General features: G+C 46.8%; 1 protein-coding gene across 2 annotated transcripts in view; it reads right to left on the bottom strand.

Moving 5' to 3' along the window:
• LOC119005978 (transcription factor HIVEP3) overlaps positions 1–8,134 on the bottom strand; it is a 47,696-nt gene extending 39,562 nt beyond the window's left edge. For both annotated transcript variants that reach the window (XM_037074210.1, XM_037074211.1), the window contains exon 1: positions 7,871–8,134. The gene's annotated coding sequence lies outside the window, so the exon portion shown is untranslated. The remainder of the gene's footprint in view (positions 1–7,870) is intronic.
• Positions 8,135–9,533: the final 1,399 nt, after the last annotated feature.

Here is a 9,533-nt window from a genome sequence, read left to right on the forward strand (position 1 = left end):
TGATTCATTAGTTGGGCTGCTGTAATAAGCCTTGCCTGACTATTCTATTCTGCTTCCCGTCTCTTCTCTCTTCCAGTCACTGCGGCTGTTTCCAAAGCCCCCGTCTCAATAAGAAATGTATTATCAAAGAGGGAAATTCCCACATGTTTGCTGAACGTAATTAGGCATGTGCAAAATCATTCCCCAGAAGTATCTAGCGAGAGAACCGGTGTGCTTTGCAAAGTTAACGGATACACTTGGTGATTCTTATTGGTTTTTACAAAATCAAACAACCAGGAAGGTTTTTTTTTTTCTTCCCCATCTCCTGCAGAATAATAGCAAGCTGTGAACGTCCTCTCCACGGCTCTGACTCAGAGCGAATACACACCAGTGTAGTGAGATGGGTCTGGCAGAGCAGGGCTAGAATATGACAGGCACTCTGATTTTATTGAAGCACACTGGTACCCTGTGTTCATTCTCATTCAGGCTGGGAAAGTTGTTTGTAGGAACGTTCATGCAAATATTGACCCTGAATTAGGTGAAACATACGCCCTCGCTTAAGGGCTGCAACACGGAGGCATCAGCATAAGATATCATAAACATAAACAGTCATGGAATATATATATACGTGAAAAACACGCAGCAAGACATACCTACATAGTGCAAACAAACACATCTTGTGTAAATACACAGTCATTTGCAGATCAAATGGAAGCCGTCTGCAGAACCCGAAGCCGTTTAAAGCTAGATCTGACCTCAAACAGGATGCAGAGTGCAGCATCAGCAGCGTCGCAAAAACCACAACAAAAATGACAAGTTCTACCCCGGCACAACACACACAAACCAGAATCCGTAGAATTCTGTGCCCTTTAATGGGGTGAGGAGAAAATGACCTTCCCATGTGACGGCGGTCGACCACACTCCTGCATAATTAACAGCATCTAAAATGAGGCGTTCTTTTATATGACCTTACCTGACAATGTCAGGGCACAGCTTGCCTTCAGGGACTGTGCGGGAAATAACAAATGCCCATGCATGTGTGTGTGCGTGCGTGTGTGTGTGTGTGCCACCACACCGCGGCGCACTTTTTGACTTGTTTTAGATATTTCTTCTACCAGATAATGGATCGTACTGCAGAGCGTGCCTCAGAGCTCCCCACAAGCCAGCACGTCTCTGAGCATGAAGGCACTCCAGGTGAGCGAGAGCGTTCCTCTAGGCTGAACATGGCACACTGCAGACTCACAGCGCCACGAGAGAGACAAAACACATCTGGATTCTACTGGAGGCTGCTCCACAGATTTCACAGGGTTGTCTAAGGAGTGCAGCTAAAAGAGGATGTGTGTGTGTGTATGTGTGTGTGTGTGTGTGTGTGTGTCCAGGGGTTACTTCGACTGCTCTGCTTCAGTGACAGTGACACGGCTGGGGAGGATTGTGCTTGAGCGTCGCCTGCTGCCTTGATTTGCTCGGCAGATCCCCGGCAGCGCTGGAAGGATTTTCCCCCCAAAGCCCTCTTACCCTCCCGCCAAGCAGAAATCCCCTCCAATCCTCCCTCGTAGTTACTGCAGGGACGCCTTACACTCTGAGACAAAGGAGTCCAGAGAGGAGAGGAGAGGAGAGGAGAGGAGAGGAGAGGAGAGGAGAGGAGAGGAGAGGAGACAGAGGAAGAGAGGAGAGGAGGAAGAGACGTTATGGAAAGAAAAGGAAACAAAAATGGAGGATGAAAGATAAAAGTTAAGTGGAGATGAGATGGAGTAAATGAGGAGAGGGCGAGGAGAAGAGAAGAGAGGAGAGCAGAAGGTAAACAAAAAGAGGAAGGCAAGAAAAAGAAGAGAGGAGAAGAGGGGGAAAGGAGAGAACAAAGCAGAGGAAACAAGAAGAGGGGGCAACAGAGGAGAGATGAAGAGGAGGGGGATGCAGAGAGGAGAGATGGAAAAGATGGACGAAGCGAGGAAAGACGAGAGGAGACAAAAGCAGAGGAGGCAAGAGAATGAAGGAAGTAGAAGAGTGGAGAAAAGAAGAGACAACAAGACAAGGGGAGAGGAAAGGAAAGCAGAGAGGGAAGAGAAGGAAGACAGGAGGGGAGATGGTGGAAGTGAGGAGGGCGAGGAGGAGGAGAGGAAAGGATAGAAGGAAGAGGGGTGAGTAGAAAGTAAACAAAAGGAGAGAAGGGAAGAGAAGGATGACAGGAGAGGAGAGACGGCGAAATATGAGTGAAAGAGGAGAGGAAACACGAGGACAGACCAATAGAGGAAAGGGGGAAAGAGGAGGAGGGGAGGAGAAGAATCGGTTCTAAGAGTTCCAAAAAGGTTCTCATTCATCCTCTCTCTCTCTCTCTCTCTCTCTCTCTCTCTCACACTCAGACACACACACACACACACACACACACACACACACACACACACACACACTTCGCACATCGTCATGGGACCAAGATAAGACAACACAGATGGAGATCCTCCCGTAAGAGGATGAGGAGGGGACGCGGCGGCTCCAAAGTGAGAACAAGAGGCACATTTTGGAGGAAGTGAAGCACAAGTTATCTCTGCAGGTGCCAGTTAATCAAAACAGATCAGTGTGGCAAACAGACACCTGCAGAGGGGGACTGTGTGAGCCGAGGGGTGTGGTTCTCCTGTCTTGGGACCCGGAGAGAGAGGGGAGGAAGATATCTGGGCATGGAATATAATACCCCGCCTGCATCAGCGATCGATACACACACACACACACACACACACACACACACACACACACACAAATCATCTGTAGACAATCTTCCAATGCTGAGAGAGCCAGAAGAACAGGTTTAATCCTTCATTTAACTCTGAATGTGCAGCAGGTGATAGCTACCACTCTACCTGTCTTATCAGTTTATGTCCCTTCACCATGAGGTCCTGACTGAGCCTCTCAGGACATACCTGTGGTAAGCGGTGCACAGAGAGCTTACAGTCACTATTACACAACACTGACCGCTGTGGAAAGTGAACACCTGCACAAAAATGTCCTCACCGCTGATACAAGGGGACAACAGAGCACAGCATGTAAAGAAAAGAAGAATATGAAATCGCAAATCATGTCGGCATGACCTGCAAAAAGATGTTTTGAGGGACGGGCGCCGTTACAAAACAGCAAACCCCCTCGACATTCCACTTGGCTACTGACTGTGTCGCGAGCAGCTAATGATTAACTCTGATGAAGGGAGTGTTTGAACGAGTAATCCCTTTTCCCTCCCTGCGAAACCTGCGCCGCCCACTCCCGGTTTGTACGTGTACATCATCGTCCACATATATCATTACATAACCTGGGCTGGCCCGGCTGGCACACATGGGAGCGAGCCAGCCAGGCAGCCACACTAACACACATACAGGACAGAGTCGCGCTCGCTGGCACGCACGGGGAAATTCTATCTCTGCTCGGAAAAGGGGGCAGCCGACACAATGGCCTGGGTGAGAGGCTGAGGCGAGGCGAGGCGAGGCCACACACTGATAGATACTAACACAAACACACACACACACACACACACACACACACACACACACACACTGACCGAAATGATATGAAAGCAGATGAGGCCATGTTAACAGTGCAACTGGATGCATGCAATCAAATTATTGGGCTAGTGGGGCATTTGTGAAGCTGCCAGGCTGGCACTCTTGACCTCCATTTTGCTTTGTGTGTGTGTGTGTGTTTTTGTGAAAGTGTGAGCCCAAGGTCTTGTTCCTGGTTCACTCCGGTCTCCCAGCACTACAGTGAGTCTATTCTTCTCGGGTGCTTCAGAGAACAGGATTAATGACCAACAGCAGAGACATGAAAAGGTTGTGTCAACCAGCCACCAGGATTTTACGGCCTGTGTGTGTGTGTGTGTGTGTGTGTGTGTCTGTTTAGTTCACTTTAAGGAGACCGACAACAATGCAATCCTTCTTGCATGCTCCCTCCGAGAAAACAAAACTCAAACATGCTCGTACATGCCGTTTAATACTTCACGCTATCTGTCAAGCCAACACCGAGCACACCGTCAGGACCAGAGGCATCGCAACACAGATTCCACATCCAGCGTTCAGACTAAACTGTCACTCTCTCTCTCTCTCTCTCTCCGCGGATCATCCCCCTGATCCTCCGCTCCGGCTTGTCAACTTTGATCGAACCTCGTTATCTGTGGGAGGTGTGTCTGCAGGTCAGAGCAGGAACTCCACACGACCCTCTAACATTTCTCATGCATCTGAATAAACATGTCGCCACCAGCACGGCGGGCTCATAGCGTGAGAGATGAAGTGGGGAGGACACGTCAGGTGAGCGTCTATTCAGCCTTAGATAAAGTGCCCAAAAAAAGTCATACTTAAGTAAAAGTATAGATACAGTGTTAAATTATTACTTACGTAAACGTGAAAGTCACCCATACAAATACAGTAATACTTGGGTGCAAGTTTTTAAGTACCAGATATTAAATGTACTCGAAGAAAAAGGAAATTATACATACTAACGACATGCACCATTACCTTGAATAAAATCAGGGTACGAGTATTGTTGAAAACATGTAGGGGAATGCAGGTACACAACTCTACAAAATATGCAGGTCTTGTTTTTAGATTTGTTGTTTGCACCTTGAAAGTTCGAGATCGCGAAAGATGAAGGTGTCGTCGTTGGCAAAGTTGGATTGTTTATTACAGTTTCAGAGGAAGACAACACGATTGGAATTTGCAGTACATTTTACACACCGGGTTGGGGGAGGAGGGGAAAGTGTCACGTTTTAGAACAACAAATCTTACTAAGGCTGTGGAGTATTGAACGATTCCTTTTCGCTCATTAAGTCTTAGACTCTCTGACCCTCGGTTGTGCATAAATTACAGGTTAAAGAACTTCTTTTTTAAATACAAATACATGAACTTATCGGTCAACTTATCTGTATTCACCACGAGAAGCATCGGCTCATCAGTATCGGCTCAGAAACAGTCTATATCAGTCCAGTCGATTTGAAGACATTTTAAGGCAGAATTGTTACAGACTATGTCTTTTAATGGAATAAAACTGCCCTTATGGAGTGGAGTGTTTCTTGTGGCAGAGGGGGAAACAGACACACACAAACCTGACTGACTGAGCTTCTCAGTAATCAGTGCCGACAGAGAGATATGTTTTATTATACCTGAACAAACTTATTGCACAAGTCTGCGGCTGCGATGCTGAATACCAAAGCTTTCTGTAATGGCTTGGCGCTGCTAAACTGTTGACTCGTATGAAAACAGGTTCTACAGCAACACTGGTAATAGCACATTCACTTCCAGCTTTTAAAACATAGTAATTATTCTTAACAAGCCAACTTCTAACATTTCAGCCAAGTTACAATGGTATAAAAACATCAAAGCGACTCGCAGCTTTTATCCCCGTCCATGCTGAAACCATAAATGGTCGGTAATCCCTGAAGCCCAGGTTTTTTCTTTTTCCAATGATCAAATGCCTCACGATGTCAAACAATCTTGGAAATTTGCAAGGAAATGGAGCAGCGCTCTCCTTGGGTGCCTGCTGAGCTAGCGCCTTTCTTCAGCCAGCACCACAAGTGGTCTTGATCCAGGCCAGAGCAGAGCACTGTAAGGCTGCCACTTTGTGCTGATTCAATAAGAAATAATTGCATATTGGCCTCTCTCCACTCATCCCCTCTTCACCACCGTGGTCTGACACTTTACTGTATTTTCTGTGCGGTAGGTTACAGTAAGGACCCGGAGTGAGGGGAAGGACACTGCAGCATTGTTTTTTGTTTTTTTTTCAACAGCCACATGCCTTTGAATTGCACGGGGAGTTGCACTGAAGCTCCACTGATGTGAAGAAAAAAAAAAGTCTAACTCAGCAGCACCTGGTTTTGGGGCGACCACAACCACTGTGGTCTTCATCTGCAGAGAGTAAGACACTTCAAGTACTGTCATTACATCACTTCCTGTAAAAGCTGGCAAGAGAGACATTAAAGTGCAGTGACTTTGCCTTGTGTCAAAACTCAGATCGAGATAGATAGATAGATAGATAGATAGATAGATAGATAGATAGATAGATAGATAGATAATTGCTATGCTGCCCAATATTTGTTTTGAACTGGAAAGGTGGTCAGTTCTTACATAATGCACCTTTAAAAATGGCTGCTCAACACAGGTGGGTTCTGTGTTTTCATCGCTGACTGGTGAAGATACCAACCGACCACATAATCACCACCATCTTGCTGCTGCTGTTTACATTCCCCCGATGCATTTGTATATATATATATATATACACATTTGCCGGGCGGCGCACATCATATCACGATAGACGATATACCTTGATATTTTGAAATCTCCACAATAGCTCTGGTCATCGTAATTTAAACCGCTATATCGCAGGCAAGGGGGTTTGTTTCAGTTTCATCATCACTAATGTGGATATAATAAGCAAGTATAGGCAAGTATTAAGACGAGTGGAACAGTTCGGTATGTTCAGAGAGTGACATCACTGTACTTCACTGCAGCTTTTAAAACCTGTGTAAGACAGCAACTATGCTGTATCACAAAATAACACTATACAAAGTTTCTATAGTATGTATCTAAATATAGTAAATATATAGTCTCATATCACCATAAGGATATACGTCATGTATAATGCCCTCATTTATCATTCTTAAATACCCTGTGAAGTGTATTGTGTCAGTGCTCTGATGTCATTCTGAACAATAACGTCTAGTATTAAAATGTGTATGTAACAATAGCGGCCAATATATCAATATATCGGCAGTAGCCCCAAAAATCCTGTATCAGTTGGGCTCTACCTCGAGCCTTGAACTATCGTGAACTATCGTTCATCAGTAATGTGAGTATAATGTCTAAGTGGGTGAATGCTAGTATCAGAAGAGGTAGAACATTCTAGTAAGTCTAGAAAATGACATCAATCTACTGTGAGGCCGCCTTTAATACCAGGAGAAGACAACATCTAAGACCATATATAGCCTCACATCACGATAACGATACAGTATCAATACCCCGGCCAGCCCTGATCAGTGCTCAAGGTGACATCCTGTTGCTCTGTTGGTTGGCCTGTGGGTAAACTCTTTTGCATGACCAACATGTCAGACATGTTACACAGTCATTCATTGTGTCCACATGCAAATGCCACTACTATCATCACCCTGCAGTGTAAAGGTGAAACCCTGAGCGGGAGGGTGATAAAAACATGCTAAACGCTGGAGGGGAAGCTGGAGTCCTTGTTACTGATTGGAAAGCCTCTAAAGTAAACCTGCTCCTGTCAACTTAATCCATTTATCAGTGAGGCGGCGGATCAACTGAGCACAAAAGCATGATGTCATCCCTTAAAAATCTGCCAAGTGTAGGTGTTGCCCGCTCCAAGTTAAGTTCACAGGCCTGGTGTGTCTCTCTCTGTGTGTCTGTGTGTGTGTGTGTGTGTGTGTGTGTGTGTGTGCGTGTGTGTGTGTGTGTGTGTGTGTGTGTGTGTGTGTGTGGTGGCGGAGATCTAAAAACTTGTGCGTGGCCCTGCGTGTGTCAAGTGCGCGCTGTTGCTCTCCTCTCCGGGGTCTGTCTCCGAGGACAGGCGGGCTGGATGGAGGTACAGATGCGATGAAGCATATGCTGTCAGCTGGATGTGTGCAGCGCCCCCCGCCGCCGCCACCGCTGCTGCTGCTGTATGCGAGCACATCCTCGCTTTTTTTTTTTTTTTTTCTTAATCATCACCTCTCACTATAAAACACAACGAGACAATCTGAACTTCATGACTCTCTCCCTCTCCCCCTCTCGCAGTGACACCGCTTGCTGGTGGGATCCTGCGCCCTAACTTCACACCACACAGCGCTCCCTCCGCTCAGTGTGACAGCCAGTGCAACGTCACCGAAACTAAGTCATAAACAGGCAATAACATTACGGTTCATATTTACCAGCTTGCTACAGAGCGAGCGCTGCAGCCGTGTGTCCCGCGGAGAAAGGGCCAGAAGTCCGCATTTCCTGGATCGCGATGCGCCGCTCGGAGCTGCTCTCGGTGGCCGCGCTGCTGCGGACGGACAGCCGGGCGGGCTCGGGCTGCTTCCCACTGTTGTGTCAGACCGGACAGCGATGCCACATTCAGCTGATCGCCACAACAAAACAACATCTCGCCCTACGCAAGACACACTCCGCCGCTCCGCACCACCCCGCACGGCAGGTCCGGTGGGCACCGCCCCCCGCCCTCTCAGCCTCCGCCAGTGGGCCGGCGCGTCGAGCCCACCTCATTAATACTCATGAGCCGTCGCGGGCGGCCATTGGCTGAGGAGGAGCGGATCCCGGTTAATTCTTATTAATTCCAATTAGCCGAGCGACCTCATGAGAGTTTGGGAGGCTGACTGAAGTAATGATCTGGTTTACTTCACCTCCACACACACACACACCCACACACACACACACTTTCTTCGTTTTCATATATATGCTATATATAGGGCCTTGTTCTGGGGGATCTTACATTTCTCTGAGAACTGCTTGTTTATTCAGTGATGGAAGAGATACATATTTATGAGTTTGTATCATCACCTCATTAAAGGTGCAATATGTGAAAATTGGCCACCAAGTCATCCCAGCAAAAAGGGGCAGCATGTCACCAGAGTGCCTGCTAACTGCCGCCAACTGAATCCTCTCCATGCATCCGTGACTTTAGCTGCCGTTAGCTCATTAGCTCAGTTACACGTGTATCTATTCAGCATGTCTTTCTTACATATTGCACCTTTAATATTGTAAATATAAACATTTGAGATTGAATTTCTTCTCCAAAATGACATAGTGCCCCTTTAAGTGATGCTGACAGTGCATCACACACACATACAAACACACACACACACACAAATGAGAAGGAGAGGGAGAGAGAGATAATGGAGGTCAGGATCTGAAGCCACAAATCAATTAACTCCTCCTGGATGAACTGTCAAAGAGTCCCAGTTTTACAACCTTTTGTCCACATGTCAGAGCTCCGAGTGAGTTTTTCTGCTGATCTGATGACCCTGTCAGTCTGACCTCATACCTGAGGGACCAATAGTGTTTGTGTGTGTGTGTGTGTGTGTGTGTGTGTGTGTGTGTAGAAGTGAGGGTCAGATAGGAAAGGTCAATGAGGGCAGCTGCTCTAGTGGCTGCTGCCTGAGATCAAATGGTGCTCTAAAAAGGCTATCAGAGCACACAGGTGGTGTCTGTAGTGCTCACTGGCAGCACAAATCATTTTTTTCACCTGCATATGACTGTCGTGGTGCACAAGCAGTCGATGGGGGAGGTGATTTTAAAAAATGATAACAAGACAACAGCTGAACTACACATTGCATGATGTCTAGTGGAGCAGAAACTGCTGCAGAATAAGAAACACTTCGTTCTCATCTGCATGTGTGCGTACAGTCAGTCCCGCTCTCTGTGGCTCATATGTTCAAAGCTGTCAATGCATCTGCATCCAGCACTCTAAACTCTTTGTTCCCCGGCGTGGAGAACAGCTCCGCAGCAAAGAGGAAAGGGAAGGGAAAGAAGGAGGGAGGGGAGGGAGGGATGAGCTGTAGCAAAAAAAAAAGAAAAAGAAAAAGAGGAGAGCAGAGA

The sequence above is a fragment of the Acanthopagrus latus genome, chromosome 17, assembly GCF_904848185.1.
Source record: "Acanthopagrus latus isolate v.2019 chromosome 17, fAcaLat1.1, whole genome shotgun sequence".
Taxonomy (NCBI): Eukaryota; Metazoa; Chordata; class Actinopteri; order Spariformes; family Sparidae; genus Acanthopagrus; species Acanthopagrus latus.